The sequence below is a fragment of the Heptranchias perlo genome, chromosome 6 (assembly GCF_035084215.1).
Source record: "Heptranchias perlo isolate sHepPer1 chromosome 6, sHepPer1.hap1, whole genome shotgun sequence".
Classification (NCBI taxonomy): domain Eukaryota; kingdom Metazoa; phylum Chordata; class Chondrichthyes; order Hexanchiformes; family Hexanchidae; genus Heptranchias; species Heptranchias perlo.
The window spans coordinates 63803659-63829625 of NC_090330.1; the positions used below are offsets into that span (position 1 = coordinate 63803659).

Sequence of the window (25967 nt, forward strand, 5' to 3'; positions counted from 1 at the left end):
ATTTGAGAGTCCAAATCATTTTCATTTTATTATTACTGTAGTGAAGGAAATGCACAGCAAAGGTTAAACTTAGCAATTTGTGGAGGAAAAGATTTATTTATCTGTCTGTAGAAAAAATTCTGTAGGGCACAAGCATTCCATAAAAGTTGGAATAATTTTAATGAATCCATTGGATGTGGAATGACTGTCACTAGGTTACAGTAATAGATAAACAGCTTCTATTCATCCATAAATCCACAAGCATTGCTCCTGCTATACCCCTTGCAACCGGTCCTGCATTGCACAGAAAAATTCTAGTCTCGTACACCTTTAGGGCACAAGTGTTCCCAGAAAACTTGAAATAATTTACAGAACCCTTCAGATGTGAGATGACTGTCAGTGAAATACAATAATGGGTAAGGAGAATCTATCGATCCACCTGTTCTAAAAGCTACATCAAAACCACTTACAGTGACTGGTCTGGCAGCTCCATGGATGTGATGCAGGATTAAACTGCAGTTCAGGTTTCAAGTGGAACATCCATTTGCTCTTTTGGACCACAAGATGGAGTCCTTGGTGCATGTTGTAGAAGATCCTTGCAAGAAACAAACCAAACTGGTCCTCTTTAAGTTGCAGCATTCAAGGTAACCCCTATTTACTGCAACAGGGAGACGTGTATACAATAGCACAAGCTTTCAAAATCTTGTAGTCTGACTTATCGTATCACTTTCGTTAGGAGGATTTAGAAGGAAAATTCACAATTTTTATTTTCGGGATGTGGGTGTCACTGACAAGGCTGGCATTTATTGCCCATCCCTAGTTGCCCTGAAAAACTGAATGGCTTGCTAGGCCACTTCTGAGGGCAGTTAAGAGTCAGCCATGTTGGTGTGGGACTTGAATCCCATATGGACAAGGACAGCAAGTTTCCTTCCCGAAAGGATATCAGTGAACCAATTGGGTTTTTATGATACTCTGACAACTTCATAGTCACTTTTACTGATACCAGAACTACAGACTGGTTAGCCTAACATCAGTAGTAGGGAAAATGTTACAAAGGATGTGATAACAGGACACCTAGAAAATATCAGCAGGATTAGACAAAGTCAACATGGATTTATGAAAGGGAAATCATGTTTGACAAACCTGCTGGAGTTTTTTGAGGGTGTAACTGGTAGAATAGATAAGGGAGAACCAGTGGATGTGGTTTATTTGGATTTTCAGAAGGCCTTTGATAAAGTCCCACATAAGAGGTTAGTGTGCAAAATTAAAGCACATGGGATTGGAGGTAATATACTGGCATGGATTGAAAATTGGTTAACAGACAGGAAACAGAGAGTAGGAATAAATTTTTCGGGGTGGCAGGCAGTGACCTGTGGGGTACCGCAGGGATCAGTGCTTGGGCCCCAGCTATTCACAATATATATCAATGATTTGGATGAGGGAACCAAATGTAATATTTCCAAGTTTGCTGACGACACAAAACTAGGTGGGATTGTGAGTTGTGAGGAGGAGGCAAAGAGGCTTCAAGGCGATTTAGACAAGTTGAGTGAGTGGGCAAATACATGGCAGATGCAGTATAATGTGGATAAATGTGAAGTTATCCACTTTGGAAGGAAAAACAGAAAGGCAGAGTATTATTTAAATGGGGATAGATTGGGGAATGTTGATGCACAAAGGGACCTGGGTGTCCTTGTACACCAGTTGCTGAAAGCAAACAGTTAGGAAGGCAAATGGTATGTTGGCCTTCATTGCAAGAGGATTTGTGTACAGGAGCAAGGATGTCTTACTGCAGTTAGACAGGGCCTTGGTGAGACCACACCTGGAGTATTGTGTGCAGTTTTGGTCTCCTTACCTAAGAAAGGATATATTTGCCATAGAGGGAGTGCAGCGAAGGTTCACCAGTCTGATTCCTGGGATGGCAGGACTGTCGTATGAGGAGAGATTGGGTCAATTCGGCCTGTATTCACTAGAGTTTAGAAGAATGAGAGGGGATCTCATTGAAACGTATAAAATTCTGACAGGGCTAGACCGACTGAATGCAGGGGGGATGTTTCCCCTGGCTGGGATGTCCAGAACAAGGGTATGGGGTAGGACATTTAGGACTGAGATGGGGAGAAATTTCTTCACTCAGAGGGTGGTGAACCTGTGGAATTCTCTACCACAGAAGGCTGTGGAGGCCAAGTCACTGAATATATTTAAGAAGGAGCTAGATAGATTTCTAGACACAAAAGGCATTAAGGGGTATGGGGAGAGAGCAGGAATATAGTTTTGAGATAGAGGATCAGCCATGATCATACTGAATGGCGGCGCAGGCTCGAAGGGCCGAATGGCCTACTTTCTACGTTTCCAGATTTTTTAAACTGAATTCAAATTCTCAAACTGCCATGGTAGGATTTGAACTCAAATTCTCTAGATTATTCGTCTAGGTATCTGAATTACTGGTCCAGTCACATAATCACTACACTACTGCACACTTTCCAGTTAGAACCAGTGACAGAGCCTCCAAGCTGTTTTATCTTGAATTCAATGGCTGACAACTTCAACTTGTGCAAAGTCGATGGAGTGCTGGCAGTGCCGGCCTGAGGCACGAGCCAAATTCAGCTTTGGGTCTCATTTAAATGCTGCGCAGTGAGCTGCAGGTGCCAAATGGGAAAGCCATGCTGCAGCTCGCCGGTCAGGGAGAGCGGGAATTTGGCCATCAACTACGAGAACTTGTCAGCAGGTTAGGTCCAGGGACCGGGGGGAGTGGGGGGGGCCTCGGCTGGTGTTGTTTTGTGGGCCCAAGGCAGAGTTTGTCTGCTTCTCCCGGACCCACTAAAATAAAATCTAAACATTTTCTGAGCCTCTTTTTTTTGGCAGCCGCCTTCAGAGGTCCTGTCGCACCTGCACAGGCAGCACGCGCAGCAGCCCAAAGGTAAGTCCTGGGAGGGGGGTTGGAGTGGGCAACAGGGGAGGGCGATTGCAACAACTGTGGAATCAAGGGAGCTCGTCCTGGCTCCACAGGAAGTTTTAAAAAAAAAATTCTCAAAACCTTACCTCTAGTTGGCAGCCGCTGAGGAATCCTGTACATTGTGGGCCCGACACCCGCCCCCCTCATCGCTGCTCAATTTTTGTGAGTGGGCCTAAAACAGGCGTTAGCTCCTCATTTACCTACTTAAGGGACCTACCGCCTGTTTTATTTGGCTGCCAGGGACGCCTGAATAATGACTTAAGGCGATTTCTGGTCAGACGTTTTTCAGGCGAGCTTGGGTCGCAGGACTTTGATCCCCGAAATTTGGCCTCATTGCACCAGTTTTATGGACATAAAACAGGTGCATTGAAGTCCAATTTCTACCCCAGTATGTTGAAATCAAGACTGATCATGCCATCTCCTACTTTAACCTATTCTTATTCGGGATCTGAAGACTGTGGGTTCCTTAAGTCCCTCAGTCTTCCCATTCTCCTACATTCTACACAATTAAAAATCAAGGTTGGTATAACCTAGGCACTGTTACCTTGTTTTACCTATCTTGGTTTCTCGCACTAAGGATTTTGGCCCTTCACATAGTTTCTCCATAAAAGAGAAATGGAATGCACCAGCTCTGGGAGACTTTTCTGGACCTGTGTCAGCTTCTTGTCAGCCTTCATTTTTGTTAAACTGGCAAGAGCCATGAGCAGTTGAGTTTGGATATTTCTTGTACAATCATGAGACACACAATGACGAGCCAAATACTGACAAATAAGCAAATTTAGAACATTTGAAGAAAAGTCTTGAAAAAACCTACACAGATACACAGAAACGTGAATATATATACCGAGAATTTCCTCGGGGAGCTCTTCCGATCGGCCATCATAATTTTGGCAGAAGATCTGTTGAAACCACATTCATGCATCTCTCCGAAGAGAAGCGGCTGATCGGGAGGAATCCCAAGGAAATTCCCGGCGGTAGAATGTATTAGAATTTAAGACATAAAGTCATTGACAACACAATCAGTGAAAAAAAAGTGGAAAGTGTCATGCTGACCCAGCAGAGAAAGACATAAGGTGGAACAAGATGGCCGTTCAGCCCACTAGGTCTACTCCTTCCAAAGCACTGTGGAGCCGAAGATGCACAGCCCTTTTCGCACATTGCCACAATAATCCTGGTGGGAGTGTAGTTGGAAGGACTGGGAATTAGGCCAGGACCTGCATATACTGAATCTCAGATTTCCCCAGAGCCTTGTAAGGGGCATAGCCTTTTAAAGGACCTTGTAAGGGGCAGAGCCTTATGAGGTGCATTGTAAGGGGACTTATTAATATAGTATAATCAGGATTCAATGACATCCATAGAACCCCAATGGCATTTTAATGACCTACTGAGCCAATAGAACGTTTAACAGATTAAGCCTAATGGAAGGTTGGCCTTTATCTCAAGAGGGCTGGAATTGAACGTAAGGTTGCCAACCCTCCCGCTTTGCTCAGGAGTATCCCGGAATTGGCTATTTGTCTCCCGGGCGGTTTGCTGGCAACCCGGGAGAAAAGTTTGTTGTATGGGCAGTTTGTCGCTTGTAGCCAATCAGTTGTTCGCCTCCACCGCTTGCTGCACTTTTGGTGAAGTTGCATTGGTATTGCTCCAAACGCGATTCTCCCAAACAGGATCTGTTCTGTCTGTGATTTTGGGCCCGAATGTCGGATGTGCCTACCCAGAATGCACTGCATACCACAATATGCCCATTCCATTTCAATGGAAACTGGCACGCAGCCGTAGAAGGAGCCCTTTGTATATGGAAGAAATAAACACTTCACCAGTGCAGCAAGTATGTATTAATTTATTGATTTTTTTTTCTTTATTTGTTCATGGGATGTGGGTGTCGCTGGCGAGGCCGGCATTTATTGCCCATCCCTAATTGCCCTTGAGAAGGTGGTGGTGAGCCGCCTTCTTGAACCTCTGCAGTCCATGTGGTGAAGGTTCTCCCACAGTGCTGTTAGGAAGGGAGTTCCAGGATTTTGACCCAGCGACGATGAAGGAACGACGATATATTTCCAAGTCAGGATGGTGTGTGACTTGGAGTGGAACGTGCAGGTGGTGTTGCTCCCATGTGCCTGCTGCTCTTGTCCTTCTAGGTGGTAGAGGTCGCGGTATTGGGAGGTGCTGTCGAAGAAGCCTTGGTAAGTTGCTGCAGTACATCCTGTGGATGGTACACACTGCAGCCACAGTGCGCCGGTGGTGAAGGGAGTGAATGTTTAGGGTGGTGGATGGGGTGCCAATCAAGCGGGCTGCTTTATCTTGGATGATGTTGAGCTTCTTGAGTGTTGTTGGAGCTGCACTCATCCAAGCAAGTGGAGAGTATTCCATCACACTCCTGACTTGTGCCTTGTAGATGGTGGAAAGGCTTTGGGGAGTCAGGAGGTGAGTCACTCGCCGCAGAATACCCAGCCTCTGACCTGCTTTCATGGCCACAGTATTTATATGGCTGGTCCAGTTAAGTTTCTGGTCAATGGTGACCCCCAGGATGTTGATGGTGGGGGATTCGGCGATGGTAATGCCGTTGAATGTCAAGGGGAGGTGGTTAGACTCTCTCTTGTTGGAGATGGTCATTGACTGGCACTTATCTGGTGTGAAAGTTACTTGCCACTTATGAGCCCAAGCCTGGATATTATCCAGGTCTTGCTGCATGCGGGCTCGGACTGCTTCATTATTTGAGGGGTTGCGAATGGAACTGAACTCTATGCAATCATCAGCGAACATCCCTATTTCTGACCTTATGATGGAGGGAATGTCATTGATGAAGCAGCTGAAGATGGTTGGGCCTAGGCACTGCCCTGAGGAACTCCTGCAGCAATGTCTTAGGGCTGAGATGATTGGCCTCCAACAACCACTACCATCTTCCTTTGTGCTAGGTATGACTCCAGCCACTGGAGAGTTTTCCCCCTGATTCCCATTGACTTCAATTTTACTCGGGCTCCTTGGTGCCACACTCGGTCAAATGCTGCCTTGATGTCAAGGGCAGTCACTCTCACCTCACCTCTGGAATTCAGCTCTTTTGTCCATGTTTGGACCAAGGCTGTAATGAGGTCTGGAGCCGAGTGGTCCTGGCGGAACCCAAACCCATCGGTGAGTAGGTTATTGGTAAGTAAGTGCCGCTTGATAGCACTGTCGACGACACCTTCCATCACTTTGCTGATGATTGAGAGTAGACTGATGGGGCGGTAATTGGTCGGATTGGATTTGTCCTTTTTGTGGACAGGACATACCTGGGCAATTTTCCACATTGTCGGGTAGATGCCAGTTTTGTAGCTGTACTGGAACAGCTTGGCTAGAGGCGCAGCTAGTTCTGGAGAAAAAGCCTTTTAGCTTCTATCCCATTTAGCACGGTGGTTGTGCCACACAACACGTTGGATGGTGTCCTCAGTGCGAAGACGGGACTTCATCTCCATGAGGACTGTGTGGTGGTCACTCCTACCAATACTGTCATGGACAGATGCATTTGCGACAGGTAGATGGTGAGGACGAGGTCAAGTAAGTTTTTCCCTCGTGTTGGTTCGCTCACCATCTGCCGCAGGCCCAGTCTGGCATTTATGTCCTTCAGGACTCGGCCAGCTCGGTCAGTAGTGGTGCTACCGAGCCACTCTTGGTGATGGACATTGACGTCCTCCACCCAGAGTACATTTTGTGCCCTTGCTACCCTCAGTGCTTCCTCCTGACATCATCACCAAATATGCAACAACCATATTAGGTGGCACGGAAAGTAGTGTAGATGCGAGCAGAAAGTTGCAAAGGGACATTGATAGATTAAGTGAGTGGGCAAAACTGTGGCAGATGGAGTTCTACGCGGGGAAGTGCAAGGTCATCCACTTTAGACCTAAGAAAAATAGATCAGAGTATTTTCTAAATGGTGAGAAGCTAGGAACTGTGAAGGAACAGAGAGATTTAGAGGTCCATATACATGAATCACAAAAAACTAGTGAACAAGTACAAAAAATAATTTGAAAGTCTAATGGAATGTTAGCTTTCATCTCAAGGGCTGGAATGCAAAGGGGTGGAAGTTACGCTACAGTTGTATGAAGCTCTGGTTAGACCCCATCTGGAGTACTGCATTCAGTTCTGGGCACTGCACCTCAGGAAGGATATATTGGCCTTGGAGAGGGTGCAGCGCAGAGTCACCGGAATGATAATGGGTTAAAGTATGAGGACAGGTTGCATAGATTTGAGTTGCATTTTCTTCAGTATAGAGGGTTGAGGGGTGATCTAATCAAGGTGTTTAAAATGATAAAAGGATTCAATAGGCTAGATAAAGAGAATCTATTTTCTCTGGTGGGGGAATCTAGAACAAGGGGGCATAATCTTAAAATTAGAGCTCGGCCATTTAGGAGTGAAATTAGAAAGCACTTTTTCATGCAGAGGTTAGTGGAAATCTGGAATTTTCTTCCCCAAAAGACTTTGGAGGCTGGGTAAATTGAAATTTTCAAGACTGAGATTGATAGATTTTTGTTAGGTAAGGGTGTCAAGGGGTCTGGAACAAAGGCGGATAAATGGAGCTGAGGTACAGATCAGCAATGATCTAACTGAATGGTGGAAGATGCTCAAGGGGCTGAATGGCCAACTCTTCTATATTCCTACATTCATACAAACTGAAACAATTTAATAAGATGCTGTCCTTCAGAAGAGGTGTTACATTGAGGCCACCTCTGCCTGTTCAGGTAGCGGTTAAAGATCTCATGGCACCATTTGAAGAAGAGCAGGAAGTTCTCCCGGTGTCCTGGTCAATATTCTTCCCTTGGCCAATACTACCAATAGCATGGTCATTCATCTTAATGCTGTATGTGGGATCTCGCTGTGAACGAAATAGCTGCCATATTTGCCTAATAGTAAAGCACTTCAAGGTAATTCATTGTGTGTGAAGCAGTTGGGGACAAGACCAAGAGTCACAATAAGATGCTATATAAATGGATTTTATTTTTTGCCAACAAGTAAGGCTCAGTTTTCATGACCAGTAATGGAGGAAAATGGCATGCTAAACAAAGTTAACACACAAACTACTTTTCGGTGATCCACAGCCTTGTATTGGTTAAACAATTTTTATTACAGCGTCTTTCACGACCTTAGGATTCCCGAAAGCGCTTTACAGCCAATTAAGTACTCTTGAAGTGAAATCACTGTTGGAATGTAGGAAATGCGGCCGTTAATTTGCACAGATAGATCCTACAAACAATGAGATAATGACCAGTTAATCTGTTTTAGTGATGTTGATTGAGGGATAAATATTGACCAGGATATCAGGAGAACTCCCTTGCTCTTTGAATAGTGCAAAAAGATGGTTTACATCCACCTGAGAGGGCAGATGGGGCCATGGTTTAATGCTTCATCCGAAAAAAGGCACCTCTCACAGTGCGCCATTCCATCAGTGAAGGATGCACTGAAGTGTCAGCCTAGATTACATGCTCAAGTCTCTGGAATGGGGCTTGAACCCATGACCTTCTGTCTTAGTGGTAAGAATTAAACCACTGAGCCATGGCTAGGACATTATCTCTCCACCCCACTCACTAATATTTCCAAAATCTAGCCAAGGGACATAGAAGCCATCTCAGTAGATTTTTGTCATGCAGAACCGTTTAGAATAAAACTACAGACAGAACAGGAAAGAACAGAATTTTGCACTAAATCAAAACCAAAATACTGAGGCTGATGGAAATCTGAAATAAAAGCAGAAAATGCTGGAAATACTCAGCAAGTCAGGCAGCACCTGCGGAGAAAGAAACAGAGTTAACCTTTCAGGTTGATGACCTTTCGTCAGAACTGGAAGAAGTTGAAGATTTAACAGTTTTTAAGCTAGTACAGGGCCAAGCAACCCCACACAGCCCGCTTCTACCTCCTTCCCAAGATCCACAAACAGGACTGCTCCAGGAGACCCATCATTTCAGCCTGTTCTTGCCCCACAGAACATATTTCTTCCTATCTCGACTCTAGTTTTTCTCTCCTTGTCCAGTCTCTTCCGACCTACATCCACGACTCTTCCGCGCCCTCCACCACTTTAACAATTTCCAGTTCCCCGACCCTAATGTCTCCTTTTCACCATGTACGTCCAGTCCCTCTACACCTCCATCCCCCACCAGGACGGCCTGTGTGCCCTTCGCTTCTTCCTTGAACCGAGGCCCAACCAGTCCCCATCCACCACTTTCCTCCGCCTGGCTGAACTTGTTCTTACGTTGAACAACTTCTCCTTTGACTCCACTCATTTCTTCCAAATAAAAGGTGTCGCTATGGGAACCTGTATGGGTCCTAGCTTTGCATGCCTTTTAGTGGGATATGCGGAACATTCCTTGTTCCGGTCCCCTCCCTCATCTCTTTTCCGGTACATTGATGACTGTATTGGTGCTGTTTCCTGCTCTCGCCCGAACTGGAAAATTTCATCAACTTTGCTTCCAATTTTCACCCTCCGTCGCCTTCACATGGACCATCTCCGATTCTTCCCTTCCCTTCCTCGACTTCTTTATCTCCGTTTCTGGGGATAGGCTGTCAACCAATATCTATTATAAGTCCACCAACTCCCACAGCTACCTTGATTACACTTCCTCCAACCTTGCTTCTTGTAAGAACTCTATTCCTTTCTCCCAGTTTCTCCGTCTCCGTCGCTTCTGTTCTGACGATGTCACCTTCCCCACCATTGCTTCCAATATGTCTTCCTTTTTCCTCAACTGAGGATTCCCCTCCACTGTAGTTGACAGCGTCCTCCAACGTGTCCGTCCCATTTCCCGCACTTCTGACCTCATCCCTTCCCCTTCCCTCCCAGAACCATGATAGGGTTCGCCTTGTCCTCATCTTCCACTCCACCGGGCTCCACATTCAATGTATCATCCTCTGCCATTTCCGCCAGCTCCAGCGCAATCCCACCACCAAACACATCTTCCCCTCTCCTCCCCTTTCAACATTCTGAAGGAACCACTCCCTCCGCGATACCCTGGTCCACTCTTCCATCACCACCAACACCCGCATTCCTTCCCACGGCACCTTCCCGTGCGAGTGCAGGAGATGCAACACCTGCCCTTTCGTCTCCTCCCTTCCCACCGTCCAGGGCACCGAACACTCCTTCCAGGTGAAACAGTGATTTTCTTCTTTCAATTTAGTATACTGTATTCACTGCACACAATGTGGTCTCCTCTACATTGGGGAGACCAAATGCAGATTGGATGATCGCTTTGCTGAACACCTACACTCAGTCCACAAGCGTGACCCTGGCCTGCTGGTCGCTTGCCATTTTAATTCTCAGTCCCACTCCCACTCTGACCTCTCTGTCCTCGGCCTCCTACAACATTCCAATGAAGTTCAACGGAAGTTCGAGGAACAGCACCTCATCTTTCGATTAGGCACTTCACAGCCTTCTGGACTCAACATTGATTTCAATAACTTCAGATCATAACCACTGCTCCCATTTTTTGGTCAGCAGGTGCTGGTTATGGTTCTGCTGTTACCATTTACAGCTCCTCCAGACCCATCTTTTGTTTCTTAACTTGTCCCATTACCACACTCCTTGCCTTGCACCATCATCCCTTTTGTCATTTAATCACTCTTGCCCTCCACCCTATCAGAGACCTTCCCCTTTGTTCTTTCCACCCCTCCACTCCCGCCCCCCCAACTTTCCCAGGCTCTGTACTTGCTTAGAAACTGTTTAATCTTCAACTTCTTCCAGTTCTGACAAAAGGTCATCGACCTGAAACGTTAACTCTGTTTCTTTCTCCACAGATGGTGCCTGACTTGCTGAGCTTTTCCAGCATTTTCTCTTTTTATTTCAGAATTGTGCTCTGCTCTCCCCTCACGCCAGACCCAATAATGAAATACTGACTGCTGTGGAAAGGAAGGTGGTTGTATTTTCCAACTCATCCAGGGCCTACCTAGTCCCCATATTCTTAACATTTTTAAATTCATCCTTGTGTTCAAATCCCTCCATGGCCTCAATTATTGGCAGCAGAGTATTGGATGAACTGAAGTTTATGAAGGTTCAAAAATGGGAGGCCGGCCAGGAGAGCAATGGAATAATGATGGTAATGTACACAAACAGCATATCACATTCAGGATATTGCAGTAACGTTTATTGTCTGTTTTTAATCTGTATTCCAGATAGTTCCTTGCCTTTTACAGCAATTTAAAAAAAAGAAGAACCTTCTTGGATTATGCATGGCCAAAGCCTTGCTCATAAATCATACTTTCATATCTACACAGATAATTCATCTACATCACTCTCTATGGCCCAATCATAAGATGAAGTACCATCATCATGTCCAAGGAGGGAGACATTTTACTGACTCCATATAAACAGCATCAGGAAGATTGAAAGCTACGATTGTGACAAGGAAGGTAAAATTAAGAAGAAAGTTGGAAGGGGAGTAAAATCTCCTAATTATCATTGAAATAGTTAACTTGAAATGGCATGTGAGAACTAAAGGGATTGGAAATATAAATCATCTTGATATAAGAAATATGTTAAGGAAAACAATACAGAATGGCAAATACAATGAAAATCGATTGAACAAGAGGCAGAACCACCTTTGCAAGTGTTATTTATCATGTGAAGATGCTATTTCAAACACAATGTGCTTTTCAAAATGACAGAAATGAAAAACTGACTCAGGATTAATGGAGTGAAAAAAATGATGCAATAAAAATTTGATAAACATGAAGCAAATTTCCTATTAATAAACTGTGCATAACAAGGCAAAAACTCACTAATACAAAGAAAATTAAGGCAAGTGTCAGAAAATAAATCAGGATTGACAGGTATGGAACAAGAATTTAAATGAAGAAAAATGCTGAAATATGAGAATGAGCATTTCTGTAAAGTAGCTGTTCCAATCTCAAGAAAAGCAGAAGGAATAGTCATTGCTTAAAAATAAAAGGAACTGCTGAATACCATTAGAAAAATTACAAATTGTGAATTGGCAGTGGAATAAAGTATTAATGAAAGTTTGACAGAAAACCTGTCATGAGCTACATAGAGAATTTTTATTTTTCATTTTTCCTTCTTATCCAACACTCGTCGTCCTCCCGATATCCCCAGCACCACAGAAGCCAGTCTTCAGCCAATTCGATTCACTCCACGTGATATCAAGAAACGGCTGAGTGCACTGGATACAGCAAAGGCTATGAGCCCCTACAGCATCTCGGCTGTAGTGCTGAAGACTTGTGCTCCAGAACTAGCCGCACGTCTAGCCAAACTGTTCCAGTACAGCTACAACACTGGCATCTACCCGACAATGTGGAAAATTGCCCAGGTATGTCCTGTCCACAAAAAGCAGGACAAATCCAATCCGGTCAATTATCGCCCCATCAGCCTACTCTCAATCATCAGCAAAGTGATGGAAGGTGTCGTCGATGGTGCTATCAAGCGGCACTTACTCACTAATAACCTGCTCACCGATGCTCAGTTTGGGTTCCGCCAGGACCACTCGGCTCCAGACCTCATTACAGCCTTGGTCCAAACATGGACAAAAGAGCTGAATTCCAGAGGTGAGGTGAGAGTGACTGCCCTTGATATCAAGGCAGCATTTGACCGAGTGTGGCACCAAGGAGCCCTAGTAAAATTGAAGTCAATGGGAATCAGGGGAAAACTCTCCAGTGGCTGGAGTCATACCCAGCACAAAGGAAGATGGTAGTGGTTGTTGGAGGCCAATCATCGCAGTCCCAGGACATTTCTGCAGGAGTTCCTCAGAGCAGTGTCCTAGGCCCAACCATCTTCAGCTGCTTCATCAATGACATTCCCTCCATCATAAGGTCAGAAATGGGGATGTTCGCTGATGATTGCATAGTGCTCAGTTCCATTCGCACCCCTCAGATAATGAAGCAGTCCGTGCCCGCATGCAGCAAGACCTCGACAACATCCAGGCTTGGGCTCTTAAGTGACACGTAACATTCGTGCCAGACAAGTGCCAGGCAATGACCATCTCCAACAGGAGAGAGTCTAACCGCCTCCCCATGACATTCAACGGTATTACCATCGCCGAATCCCCCACCATCAACATCCTGGGGGTCACCATTGACCAGAAACTTAACTGGACCAGCCACATAAATACTGTGGCTACAAGAGCAGGTCAGAGGCTGGGTATTCTGCGGCGAGTGACTCACCTCCTGAATCCCCAAAGCCTTTCCACCATCTACAAGGCAGAAGTCAGGAGTATGATGGAATACTCTCCACTTGCCTGAATGAGTGCAGCTCCAACAACATTCAAGAAGCTCAACACCATCCAGGATAAAGCAGCCTGCTTGTTTGGCACCCCATCCACCGCCCTAAACATTCACTCCCTTCACCACCGGCGCACTGTGGCTGCAGTGTGTACCATCCACAGGATGCACTGCAGCAATTCGCTAAGGCTTCTTCGACAGCACCTCCCAAACCCACGACCTCTACCACCTAGAAGGACAAGGGCAGCAGGCACATGGGAACACCACCACCTGCATGTTCTCCTCCAAGTCACACACCATCCCGACTTGGAAATATATCGCCGTTTCTTCATCGTCGCTGGGTCTAAATCCTGGAACTCCCTTCCTAACAGCACTGTGGGAGAACCTTCACCTCACGGACTCCAGCGGGTCAAGAAGGCGGCTCACCACCACCTTCTCAAGGACAATTAGGGATGGGCAATAAATGCTGGCCTTGCCAGCGACGCCCACATCCCACGAATGAATAAAAAAAAGACATATGCTGAAGAGGCAGTGGGAGGTTATGGCGGACGAGATCAATGCCAGGAGCATCGTACTACGCACATGGATGCAGTGCAGGAAGAAGTTCAATGATTTGATATGAGTGGTCAAGGTGAGTGCATTCAACTGTCCCGTGGCATATCCTACCAACTGCACCACTATCCTCATCCACTGCACCACGCACGACATCCCCGTCACCCACCGACCAACAATCTCTTTCAATCAGTACGCAACCCTGCGAAACCAGATGCTGCATCTTACCCTCACATATTACCACTCTTGCAAGCTGCACACGCAAATTCACAGGTCACACACACTGGCAGCTATTCAACAATGACAGCCACATCACCCAAATTTCTTGCAGGACAATCATTGATAGATTTCCCTCTTTCTTGCCGGAGAAGGCGGCAATAACATTAGACAGCAAAAAAGAACTGGAGGAGGACAGGCGCTCCTACATGTCCTCACCTCCATGGTGGAGACAGTGCTGGCCATCATGGGAAGGGGCATTACTGAGGCCGTGGCCACTTCCCAGCCCAGAGCTGCTCGAGGTCGTCCTCCAAGGCCATCTGCATTCTCCTCCACTGAAGGTCAGCAGACTTCCACCATCCATGCTCTAACCATTGGGGATGCATCTCGTAGAAGCACTAGGATAGGTAATGTGGGGTTCAAAACCTCTTTAACAAAAGATATTTGAAGGAAAGGGTTAACTGTACCCCTTTTAAGCAAAGATATTTGAAAATCTGCAAACACAGCAATGTGGTAAACTGTTCTTGCTAATCTTGTTTTTCCCTCACTGACACTGATGACATTGGAGAAGTATGAGTTTCAGGATCGAAGACATTGTACTGCGGATAGATATCTAGATTATTAAATAAATAAGTTAGAGGGATAATATTGAGCTTAAAGCGTTGTCAGGTTTTCAAAACATATAGGCGTTTGGAAGCACAAGCTTTTCAACACAGCAGGGGGTAATGTAAGGAAAGGCAACACGGACATACATCAAAGGCTTCGGATCAGGAAGGCAATGATAGGTGTGAAAAAGCATGGGCCTCTCATTCCTATCTGGTAATCTGTTCAAAAGAACTGGGATTTGTAAAACATCAAACAGTGTTGCACCCAACATATGGTCAAATGGTATAAGGAATGGATTTGAAACCAGTGAAGCAATCAAAATTGGAGATGTAAGGACCATTAAGAATGTCTGTGCATAGAAATGAAAGGGGCTACCTCTACATGAAAGGTCATAAACAGGGACAGTAAAGGGGCTTTTTACAACCCATCATTCGAGCACATGGTCTTTTCTACATCAAAGGGTCTCCAGTCACATGATCAAAGCCTAAACTATCAATCATTAAAGTATGTTAATGATTGAGGCATAGCAACATACATGGACGTATACGGGGCAAGATAAAGCAGAAAAAGAAAGCTTGTGACTGTCAGATAAAACTAAATACTGCAGAAAGCCTAGAGGAGTATAGAAAGTACAGGGATGACGTAAAAAAGGAAATAAGGAAAACAAAGAGAGGGCATGAAAAAATATTAGCTAGTAAGATTAAAGAAAACCCAAAGATGTTTTATCAGTACATTAAGAACAAGAGGATAGCTAAGGAAAAGGTGGGACTTATCAGGGATGATAAGGGTAACTTGTGTGTAGAAGCAGAGGATGTGGGAAGGGTTTTAAGTGAATATTTTGTCTCCGTATTCACGAAGGAAAGGGATGATCCGGACGTAGTGACTAAAGAGGAGAGGTGTGAAATATTGAATAAGGTAAACATAATGAGAGAGGAAGTACTAATGACGATCCGGATTCTTTCCCCTCAGTCTGGTTCAGTAAAAACTGAAGTCGAATACATTTTAAAGTTCATCACAACTTTAATAGCAGGGTTCTTAGTCTGCAGCATTGATTTGGACTCCTGATAGAGTCCCTCTATGCTGTCAGAGCAAGAACAAAAACATACAGAAATCCACACGTTTTTATACAAATCAATAGGGTTGGAACATACTTAACGAGGGTCAACACCAATCATAAGCCGGGCATAGGTTGCCATGCGAGGTTACATTATTTCCGGCCAATCATAAATCGTCCATGTGCTGATCATGTTGCTGTTAGACATCAAAGGGGATACTTCCTCACCTTCCAACTTGGAATGTTCTTCCCTGTCCCTTCTGTTCCTTATCTCCCAACCTGGAATGTCTTTCAACTTTGGCTAAGCTCGTTACCTATATTGATCTACCATAAACATGGAGACATTCAGACCAGTCCTTGAATCACATCAAAGACTCTACATTGCTAAGACCATGCAAACCTGCTGACTACGCAAACATATGGCCCAGCAGGAGGCCAGGCCACCTGTACCAATCTCAGTTACTAACTAATTAACCCTTTCTAACCATTTTGCATTCTGCTTCTTTGCCACGTAGGCATCTTAATATTTTACCGAAAACTGACCACGTAGGGATTCTCACTAGAGGGACTGGAATCCTTGAAAGTTGATAAGTCACCAGGGCTTGATGGATTGTTTCCTAGGCTATTGAAGGAAGCCAGGGAGGAAATAGCGGATGCTCTGAGGATCCAATCCTCACTGGATACAGGGGAGGCACCGGAGGACTGAAACTCTGCAAACGTAGTACCATTGTTTAAAAAGGGCATGAGGGAAAAGCCGAACAGTTATAGGCCGGTCAATCTTACCTCGGTGGTGGGCAAACTACTGGAATCAATACTGAGAGATAGGATAAACTGTCACTTGGAAAGGCATGGTTTAATCAGGGATAGTCAGCATAGATTTGTTCAGGGAGGGTCGTGCCGTACAAATCTGATTGAATTCTTTGAGGAAGTGACAAGGAGGATTGATGAGGGTAGCGCAGTGGATGTTGTCTACATGGATTTTAGTAAGGCATTTGACAAGGTCCCACATGGGAGACTGGTCAGAAAGGTAAAAGCCCATGGGATACAGGGAAATGTGGTGAACTGGATCCAAAATTGGCTCAGTAACAGGAAACAAAGGGTAAAAGTCGATGGACGTCTTTGTGAATGGAAATCCGTTTCCAGTGGTGTGCCACAGGGCTCAGTGTTGGGTCCCTTGCTGTTTGTGGTATATATTAATGATTTGGACTTGAATGTAGGGGGCACGATTGGCAAATTTGCAGACAACACAAAAATTGGCCATGTAGTTGATGGTGAAGAGGATAGCTGTAGACTCCAAGAAGATATCAATGGGTTGGTAGAGGGGGCGGAAAAGTGGCAAATGGAGTTCACCCCGGAGAAGTGTGAGGTAATGCACTTAGGGAGGGCAAACAGTAAAAGGGAATACGCAGTAAACGGGAATATATTGAGAGGGGTAGAGGAAGTGAGAGACCTTGGAGTGCATGTGCACAAGTCCCTGAAGGTGGCAGTACAGGTAGATAAGGTTGTGAAGAAGGCATACGGAATGCTCTCCGTTATTAGCCGAGGTATAGAATACAAAAGCAGGGATGTAATGATGGAACTGTATAAAACGCTGGTAAGGCCACAGCTGAAGTATTGTGCACAGTTCTGGTCATCACATTACAGGAAGGACGTAATTGCTCTGGAGAGAGTGCAGAGAAGATTTACAAGAATGTTGTCAGGGCTTGAAAATTGCAGCTACGAGGAGAGATTGGATAGGCTGGGGTTGTTTTCCTTGGAGCAGAGGAGGCTGAGGGGAGACTTGATTGAGGTGTACAAAATTATAGAGTAGACAGGAAGTACCTGTTTCCCCTAGTGGAGAGTTCAAGAACTGGAGGACATAGATTTAAGCTGATTGGCGGAAGGATTAGAAGGGACATGAGGAAAAACTTTTTTACCCAGAGGGTGGTGGGTGTATGGAATTCGCTGCCCGAATTGGTGGTAGAGGCAGGGACCCTCAACTCTTTTAAAAAGTACCTGGACCTGCACCTAAAGTGCTGTCAGCTGCAGGGCTATGGACTGGGTGCTGGAAGGTGGGATTAGAATGGGCACCTGGTTGTTCTTCGAGCCGGTGCGGACACGATGGGCCGAATGGCCCCCTTCTGTGCTGTATCTTTTCTATGGTTCTATGGTTCTAACAGGGAGTGATTGGACAAAAAGGATGACACTCCCCAATCCTATGTTCTATTGGTAAAAAACAATATAAAAAGAAGACTTTGAGAGAAGAACAGGGGCTCTCTTTTCTTCACTCAGCAGTCACAAGGAACACACACTGCAGTTGAACATCACACAAGAAGAGGATATTGATTTCTGAGGAGCTGATCAACCTTCAGGCCTGATGAGCAAAGTCCTTGGTTTAAAGGTTGTAAATGTATTAATGATTTGCCTGATGTGTGTATGAATTGTTAAGTCATTACACAATAACGTTGCAAATTATTAAGTGTATAATGGGATTTTATAGAGAAAAGTCATATGTATGGTTTGATTTTGCTTCATGAATGCTCGTACGAATGATAACATCATTAAATAATTACTTTTGATTAACGAAGCTACCGTGAGTGAGGGGGACTTTCTTTGCTTGACTATTCGTCCAGTGTCCAAGAATCACACAAAATAAGGAATTCCCTACATTAATGGCACCCCAAATTGGACACTGACATAGTCAGACAAAGATAGTGAAAATATTGTGTCCTAGCAGAAAGGGTTATACTGGAGCTAACATAGAGGTGGAAGGTATAACAGAACAAGTTAAAACAATACTGCAGCTAACATTTAGGCGGCAACATAGTTTTCTGGGCAGGAACGGGTGGAAGGTATTACAGAATGATACTGGAGCTAACGTTTAGGCAGAAACATAGTTTTCTGGGCAGGAACGGGTGGAAGGTATTACAGAACGATACTGGAGCTAATGTTTAGGCAGAAACATAGTTTTCTGGGCAGGAACGGGTGGAAGGTATAATAGGAAGGTTAACGGACAACGTTTGAGAATCAGAAACAGGTAGAGATGGGTGAAATATAACAATGGAAGCAGCAATTCAAAAATACATTGCAAAGAAGTTCCCAAGGAATAAGGTATGGTTCCAAGTGGAGGACCATCAGTCAGACCCCTATGAAGCATACGACCATAGGTGGGCATATATGATAAAAGAGCGTCCGACATTTAAAAACAGGCTAGAGCCGTATAGCTACTTGCCTTCAGTAAGCAAAAAGAAAGTGATGAGAAGGCGAAGCAAGGGTTAGAAATAGAAGTATCAGATCTAAAGTGGGAATTGGAAGAGGTAAAGAAACAATCGGGAAAGACACATGATAATTGCAAACAGGAGGGACAGAATAGTGAAAAACGTATCCATACATTAGAGGGCCTCGTAGAGTACTTTCAAACTCAAGCGGTAGTTAAAGAAAATGATTTGATCCGAAGTCAGGCAACTCAAAATGAGTTATTAGAGCGATTAAGGAAAGTAGAGCTGCAGTGGGATGATCTAAAAGCAGCCATGTGAGTACAGATGAGCGCCAACAAAGAAAGCCGTAAAGGACCAGAAATATCCCATTCCCATTGTAAACATAAGATAGCTGAATTAGAAAGAGCACTGGGGTGATGTGGGCGTCGCTGGCGAGGCCGGCATTTATTGCCCATCCCTAATTGCCCTTGAGAAGGTGTTGGTGAGCTGCCTTCTTGAACCGCTGCAGTCCGTGTGGTGAAGGTTCTCCCACAGCGCTGTTAGGAAGGGAGTTCCAGGATTTTGACCCAGCGATGATTAAGGAATGGCAATATATTTCCAAGTCGGGATGGTGTGTGACTTGGAGGGGAACGTGCAGGTGGTGTTGTTCCCATGTACCTGCTGCTCTTGTCCTTCTAGGTGGTAGAGGTCGCGGGTTTGGGAGGTGCTGTCGAAAAAGCCTTGGCGAGTTGCTGCAGTGCATCCTGTGGATGGTACACACTGCAGCCACCGTGCGCCGGTGGTGAAGGGAGTGAATGTTTAGGGTGGTTGATGGGGTGCCAATCAAGCGGGCTGCTTTGTCCTGGATGGTGTCGAGCTTCTTGAGTGTTGTTGGAGCTGCATTCATACAGGCAGGTGGAGAGTATTCCATCACATTCCTGACTTGTGCCTTGTAGATGGTGGCTTTGGGGAGTCAGGAGGCGAGTTACTCGCCGCAGAATACCCAGCCCCTGACCTGCTCTTGTAGCCACAGTATTAATATGACTGGTCCAATTGAGTTTCTGGTCAATGGTGACCCCCAGGATGTTGATGGTGGGAGATTCGGCGATGGTAATGCCGTTGAATGTCAAGGGGAGGTGGTTAGACGCTCTCTTGTTGGAGATGGTCATTACCTGGCACGTGTCTGGCGTGTATGTTATTTGCCACTTATCAGCCCAAGCCTGGATGTTGTCCAGGTCTTGCTGCATGCGAGCACGGACTGCTTCATTATTTGAGGGGTTGCGAATGGAACTGAACACTGTGCAATCATCGGCGAACATCCCCATTTCTGACTTTATAATGGAGGGAAGGTCACTGATGAAGCAGCTGAAGATGGTTGGGCCTAGGACACTGCCCTGAGGAACTCCTGCAGCAATGTCCTGGGGCTGAGATGATTGGCCTCCAACAACCACCACCATCTTCCTTTCTGCTATCCACTCCTGAAGGGAGATGATAGTGACTGTGAGTTAGATGAACAAGAGTGGGATAATTTAAACAGGGAAGCTATTGAATACGGATACTATGATGATCAAACCTCATGTGATGCAGGTCCCCCTATGGCAGGAATGGAACAGATTAAATATAATTGGACATGAATTTGGATTTGGGGTTGGGATCAGATCAGCCATGATCTTATTGAATGGCGGAGCAGGCTCGAGGGGCCGATTGGCCTACTCCTGCTCCTATTTCTTATAATGTAGATCCCGCCACACATGAAAGAACAAGCATATCAAAGAGATTTAGGGGGAAAAATTGGATAAGGGTCCGTTTCGGGCAGGGGTAGCACGATGCTCTAGTACCCCGTGTCTGATGGACCCTACGCAGGCAGGACGTAAGTTTGGACTCACCCGAGGACTTACCTGCAATCAGCCTTCCTTTCCAGGCCGTGCACGTGGAATCAATGCAATTTGCACTTTCCACCACCAGAGGAAGCTCAATCTCTTAAAGGGAGAATGGGGGGAAAATTGGATAGGGCCTGTTTTTGGGCGGGAGCAGCACGTTCCGCCATTAACCCGCGTGCAATGGTCCCTGTGCAGGCAGGACGAGATTTTTGTCAGGCCTGAGGACTCTGCAATCTGCGTTGGAAATCAGCGTTGAACGAGCATTCCATGCAATTTGCACTTTCCACCAGCAGGGGGAGCTCCAATCTCTTAAAGGCAGGTTGTCTGTTAGAAATCTCTTAAAGGTAGCTGATACCTGTTATTTGCTGAATATAACAGCCTGCTGTTTGCACGGAGCCTGAACAGAGATCAGACATTGCACACGTAAAGCACAGATGCAGGTCCCATCCCTATGTTTATATACTGATGAGTTATGTTAAAACATTGAATAAAGATCGTGCACCACAAAATCCCACATCCACCAATCTGCATGCCAGACCTCAGACCTCACCAATCTGCCGATCTGAGAGTCCATACAGCAAGGTTCTCTGCTGATGCACCAGAGGCCTTGGTGCAAGAGGTGGACAGCAGGAGGGACATCCTATATCCGCGGGGGGGATGGGGGGAGCAAGACATACACCCAAAAGGCAGTGGGAGGCAGTAGGGGATGAAGTCAATGCCAGGCGCACAGCATCATGAACATGAATGCAGTACAGGAAGAAGTTCAATGCTTTGACATGAGTGGTCAAGATGAGTGAGGTCAACTGTCAAGTGGCATCTCCCACCAATAAACTCTTTCCATCAGTTTTCAACTCTTCCAATCAGATGCATCCTCTCACCCTTACACATTATCACTGTTTCAAGCCGTCCACCCACAACTCACAGGCCACACACACTGGCAGCTATTCAACCATGACAAGCACATCACCCAGACGCACATCCCACTTTCTTGCAGGAGAAGGTGGCGCATATCAAGAGGCAGCAAGTGGCAGTGCCATTTAGCCCCTCGAACCTGTCCCACCGTTCAATGAGATCATGGTGGACCTGTGACCTAACTCCATATACCCGCCTTAGCCCCATATGCCTTAATACCCTTGGTTCACAGAAATCTGTCAATCTCAGATTTAACATTCACAAGTGAGCTAGCATCAACTGCTGTCTACAGACAAGCATTCCAAACGTCTGCCACGCTTTGCATGTAGAAGCATTTCCTAACTTCACTCCTGCACGTCCTGGCTCTAAATGTTAGGCTATGTCCCTGCATCCTAGTATTCAAGTGCAGGAGACCTCCAAAAACAGTTACAAATGTCTGGCCAGCCAGAAGCAATAATCCAGCCACTAACCTGTAAATCATGCATGGTCCCTTTAAATAGCGCTGGTGGGGGGGGTCCTCCAGGCACTCTAAGACACGTTCAGATGATCGGGGTTAAGACTGTGCGTTGAGTTGAGCGTTAAGTCCCAAAATGGTGTCTATCACTTTAAATCAGCATTGCATACTGATTGAAGCCATTTTCTCCCTACTTTACATGATTCCAGCGTTTGTTACCTGCACCTATACCAAGATGGCGTCTGGCTTATGGCACGCAGGAAACGTGCTTGCACATCCAAGACGCCATCTTGGATGTTGGAGAGACCGTGTAGCACCAAAACAACAGGGGAGCTACACGGCCCAATTTAGCACCCATAGTGTTCCATATGCCCCCCAATAAATACAAGCTATGGCTAAAGGCATTTCTAAATTTGACAGTAAAGGCGATGTGTTTAAACACTCTGCCCAAGTTGACCCAACCGCGACAGTAAGCGGAATGGACACAGCTGAAAAAATAAAATTATTACTATGGATGTTAGGTCTAGAGGTATTCGGCGGACTCCCACAGGATAGAAAATTTGGACAAGGAACTTGGGCACAAATGCAAGAGGCCGTACTGACAGCCATTGGATTTGATAGGGGCGATCCCAGTGAGGTGTTAACAAATTGTAGACAAGAACCCAATGAGCATCCTGATGTATATGCCCAACGCTTATAGCAATACTATGAGAGAGTCTATGGGCCAGGATTAGACCGAGATAACCTGGGGGCTCGTCATAATGTTACTAAATGGTTGAGGACTTTGATTAGTCACGCACAGCCGTACTTACAAGCAGCATGAGGTGACTTTGACCCAGATAGTGCAGCCCAGATGGACACTGTAGTCATGAGACGGATGGTACTTAAATGGGAGAATAGAAAATTGGGTAAAATAAAACAACCAGTATACACCATACAAGCTCCAGCATGGAAAAATAAGGGCCCTAAAGCAGAGGGACCCAGAATGAACATTTATGCTGATAAGAAATGCCACAATTGTGGTAAAATGGGACATTTTGCCAGAATGTGTTTTAAAAAACCCCCATGCAGGAAATCCACGGCACTGAGTGGGAAGCCGGACCCAGGGGGAAAAGAACCAGCCAAGTTCTATCCCAGTTTGAGAGACATGGAAAAGTGTTTTAAAAAGGATGCAATAAAAGAGATGATAGTAGCTACTGCCCCTCCAATGTATTCAATTGAACAACCGGGAGGTTCAGAGGTCAGTTTGTCCCCCGGTTCTCAATGATGGGGACAGGCCCCATCTAAGTATTTGTGCCCGTTATAGTATGACTTACATGGACGACCATGTGTAACTGCTCAGGTGGGCGGCTACCATAGCACATATTTGATTGACACGGGAGCATCCAGAACTTTCATTTCTGTGTGAGAACCGAGGGACTCTTCTTTATCTACTGGAGAACCTTCAAGATTAAGTGGATTCACGGGAAACTCCCAAACAGGTGTTGAATCCCAGCCAAGCCCGATAATAATAGGATCTAGTGATGGAACGTGTGTATACATACTAATGAACCTAGTGCAGGAGACAGAGGGAGTACTAGGAGTGGATATACTTGTGGGGAGATGTCTGATTGTGGATTTAGCAAATAGCATTCTTTGGCAGGCTGAGGAGACAGAGATAGAGGAATCAGTAGTGATCCCAGGTTATGGGGAGATCTGTGTGAATACTGAAATAAAGGGGTATGACTTGAATGAAATATTCCGTAATTTATGCCCTGAGATACAACAAAGTATAAAAGGGAATGAGGCAGCGTTTGCCAAACATAAACATGATTGTGGTAGAATAAAAGGAGTGGCAGATATGCAAGGGCCGGACCTGCCACATCCACTAAGACAATATTGTTTCCCTCGAGAAGCAAATGAGCAGATCAGAAAAGCGATAGACTAGCTCCTCCAGCAAGGTGCCTTACGCCCAATAGCAACTGGAACAAACTCGCCTATTGGGCCTGTTAAAAAACCAGATGGCTCCTGGCGATTGACTATCGATTATCAACGGTTAAATAAGGCAATGCCCTCACACGCCCCAACGGTAGCATCGGCACCCAAGGTATTAATAAGACCCACACCAAAATCCGCTGTGTTCACAGTGTTGGACATATCAAATGGCTTCTGGTCAGTGCCCCTTAATCCAGAACACCAGCACAAATTTGCCTTTACATTCCAGGACCAACAGTATACCTGGACTTGTTTACCACAGCGGTTTCACAATTCTCCCTCTATTTTCCACCAACAAATGGCTAAAGCCATAAGTCAGTTTAGCCAGCCTGAATGCTGAATACAGTATGTGGATGATTTATTGTTGCATACCCTGGACATGGAAAGTCATGTAATATTGCTAGAAGAACTATTGCAATTGTTAACGAGAGAAGGGTTAAAGGTTAATCCAAAGAAGGCTCAGATAGCACAGGATAAAGTAACTTTTCTGGGAGTAAACATTAGCAAAGATGGGAGGGGTATCGATGAAATAAAAATAAAATCTGCGCAAGAACTACCCTTACCAACATCGGTTAAGGCGGTAGTCATTCTTAGGATTAGTGGGGTACTGTCGGGATTTTATAGAAGATTTTGCCACGTTAAGTGCACCTCTCTATGCTTTATTAAAGATGGATGCTAGTTAATAGATGTATCGGTGCTAATCCCACAATGTAAGTAAAATGCTTAATGGCCCAGAAGGTCGCAAGCAGATGCTCACATGCGGAGTAATTTACTTCTACTGGCCTGAGTCCTTAGCCCAGTAGAAGTAAATTACTCCGCATGTGAGCATCTGCTTGCGATGTTCTGGGCCATTAAGCGTTTTACTTACATTGTGGGATTAGCACCGATACATCTATTAACCAATCACACTTCAATGGAATTGTTGTTAGATGGGAAATTAAAGGACAGTTCAGTATCTAATGTCCATTTGGCTCGGTGGACCCTATTATTGTAGGGCGGAGATATTAAGGTCCATCACAACCCAGACTGGCCCAGCTTGGCAGGAAACCTGATGTATCAGGGAGAGAAGCATCAGTGTTAGATGGCTAACTAAAACCACCAAAAAGGTCCAATAAAGACAGGCGTATTATCAAACACTTGAGATATACATGTAGATGGATCCAGTAGAGTGCAGAAGGGAGAAAGGAAGACAGGATGTAGAATATATGACCCAGACAAACAAATAGAATTATCTATTAAACTGCCTCCACATATGTCTGCACAGACAGCCGAATTGGCAGCTATAGCGTATGTGGTCATACATCCCGTTGAGTTCCCAACTCCCTTTACCATACACTCAGACTCCATGTATGTGTGTAACTCTCTGACAGAGTACCTTCCGATCTGGGAAAAGAGAGGCTTTATATCAGCCGATGGGAAGGCATTACCCTCCACTCCCATTTTGTATGTCATTTTTTAACAGAGCACAGGAAGTACCTGGAGAAATAGTAGTTCATAAAGTCAGAGCACATACTAAAAATGAGCCTCCAAGGGAGGGAAATCAGAAAGCAAATGGATTGGCTAAAAAAGGAGGTGAGGAGGGAACGGATTGGTATCCAGTAGAAATATTTCCTCCAATGGAAGCCAATCAACCAAAAAAAAAACCCGACCCAATTGATTTAAAACAACTACATGATAGGGATCCTGAAATAAAGGCAGTCTTGGTGATGCTAGGAAAGAAAGAAAGCCCAAGGGGAGAATATGCTAATAAGCCCAAATTAAAGATGGAAGATGGGATCCTGCTGTACGGTCAAAAGTAGGTGGTGCCACAGAATGAGCGAAATGCTTTTCTTTACCAAGCCCATGATACACCCACCTCAGGACATCCTGGCCCACGGGGAACATTAGAAAGGCTCCAGCAAGTACCATGGTGGTCAGGAATGAAAGACCAGGTAGAGCATTACTGTCAAAACTGTTTAATTTGTGTACAACAAAACCCAGATGTGAATACCAAGAATGCACCACACCCGGCCGACAGCTGGCTCTTGGACAG

The 25967-nt window shown here is 45.3% G+C and overlaps 1 long non-coding RNA gene across 1 annotated transcript; it reads left to right on the forward strand.

The window, feature by feature from the left end:
• Positions 1 to 523: 523 nt before the first annotated feature.
• On the forward strand, positions 524 to 11618 carry LOC137322546 (uncharacterized). Its single transcript, XR_010963164.1, has 2 exons — positions 524 to 623; positions 11156 to 11618. It is a non-coding gene; the product is annotated as an uncharacterized lncRNA (long non-coding RNA).
• Positions 11619 to 25967: the final 14349 nt, after the last annotated feature.